The sequence below is a fragment of the Haematobia irritans genome, chromosome 1 (genome assembly GCF_050003625.1).
Source record: "Haematobia irritans isolate KBUSLIRL chromosome 1, ASM5000362v1, whole genome shotgun sequence".
Classification (NCBI taxonomy): domain Eukaryota; kingdom Metazoa; phylum Arthropoda; class Insecta; order Diptera; family Muscidae; genus Haematobia; species Haematobia irritans.
In genome coordinates this window covers 107,031,077-107,033,378 of record NC_134397.1, presented here as the reverse complement: position 1 = coordinate 107,033,378, position 2,302 = coordinate 107,031,077, and positions in this window count along the sequence as shown.

Below are 2,302 nucleotides of genomic sequence, written 5' to 3'. Positions count from 1 at the left end.
GATAGCGACGACGCTAACTTTCGAAAACAGGGTTATCGAAAAAATAACAGGGTGACACAGATACGACAAAAACTGAATTAATATGAGAGAGAATTAATATAAGACGGACAGACAGAATATTTAATGAAATTTATGTATTTCCGTGCTTAAAAACAACGATTTATACACAGAACATGATAGAGAACACCTTTACCTACAATTTGGTGTGCCACATGTGCCTGTTCAATGTTATTTAGCTTGGTTATTATTGGGTACTGGTGGTCAGGACACTATTTCCCACGTGGAGTCCAGGAATGGACTTCGTACACAAAAGTGACAACGGATATTGATAGAGAACATCAATACCTACAATTTGGTATACCACATGTATCTGGGAAACGCCGAGTGTAGAACAAAATTTTCCAGAAACTGTTGGACGCACTGGTGGTCAGAACAGTATTTCCAGCGCTGAGGCCAGGAATGAACTTCGTACACAAAAGTGACAACGGATATTGATAGAGGGCATCACTACCTACAATTTGGTATACCACATGTATCTGGGAAACGCCGAGTGTAGAACAAAATTTTCCAGAAACTGTTGGACGCACTGGTGGTCAGGACAGTATTTCCAGCGCTGAGGCAAGGAATGGACTTCGTACACAAAAGAGACAACGGATATTGATAGAGGGCATCAATACCTACAATTTGGTATACCACATGTATCTGGCAAACGCCGAGTGTAGAACAAAATTTTCCAGAAACTGTTGGACGCACTGGTGGTCAGGACAGTATTTCCAGCGCTGAGGCCAGGAATAGACTTCGTACACAAAAGTGACAACGGAACTTGGTAGAGGACATCAATACCTACAATTTGGTATACCACATGTATCCGGAAAACGCCGAGGGTAGAACAAAATTTTCCAGAAACTGTTGGACGCACTGGTGGTCAGGACAGTATTTCCAGCGCTGAGGCCAGGAATGGACTTCGTACACAAAAGTGACAACGGAACTTGGTAGAGGACATCAATACCTACAATTTGGTATACTACATGTATCTGGGAAACGCCGAGTGTAGAACAAAAATTTCCAGAAACTGTTGGACGCACTGGTGGTCAGGACACTATTTCAAACGTTGAAGCCAAAAATAAACATTAAACACGAAAAGGAAAACATAACTTAAAATGGGATTTAATAACTTAAATACTTTCATATGTACAAAGATCATTTATTACATATTTACAATTAATATCATGTTTTTTCTTTTCAATAATTATTGTTATGACATTTCGATCGTGCAAAGGGTGCATATTTAAAGCACGTGTTTCGTAAGTTATCTTGGTAACTCTGCTAAAAGTGTTATAACACATAACAAAATGGCGGACTGGTGTATAACAGATTCCATGGCATATGTGTGTAAGGTAGTTGCACTTAAAGAGCTCATTACACATATTTTTGTTTTCATTAAAAATGTTTTCATTAAAAATGTAGATTATTAATTGCACATAAAGGTAAGTACTATGTTCGCTTTTCGCGTTGAAATTTTCGCGGTTACTTTATTAAAACAGTTCAAAATAAAGCAGATAGATTAAGTCAATTGGTGTGCAGTTTCTTGTTCCTCTAGATTTCGGCAAGACCTTACAGGAATATGTCTGTTTTCATTTATAATTTTGATTATTTCAGGAAAAGTAATCGCGAAAATAAAGTGATTTTCAACTCGAAAACCGAACATAGTACCTACCTTAAAATAATAAATTGATTTATGGGTAGAATAAACTACATTCATTAAAAATGTAGATTATTAATCACACATAAAATAAATAAATTGATTTATAGGCCGGTACTCTGTTCGGTTTTCGCATTGAAACTCCATACAAAACCAAAACATGCGAAAGACTAGCGAAATTTTTTCCATTTGTGGTACTTTGTTTTTTTTCGAGTTGAAAAACTGACGTAACTCGCGTAGTCAGTATTTTCATAAAATGGCGCCATTTGCAATGTGAATTAAGAAATAATTTATTTATTAAACTGATTTTTGTGAATTTATAACACAAAAGTGGATCTGATTATTATTTAAAAATGTAATCTGATGATTGATAAAACAAAGTATAACATGGAGCTGTATTTCCATAATAAACTACCAACAATATCTAGCCGCTCCCTATACTATATATATGGTATACTACTATATGGTAGAATATAAATAATGTACATATATAACATGAAATTTAAACACAAATGTTAACAAAATAAAAACTTTATTTTGTGAATTATATTTTACAATTGTTTCATTTGTACTGGGCATCGGGATAATAAACACAAAACA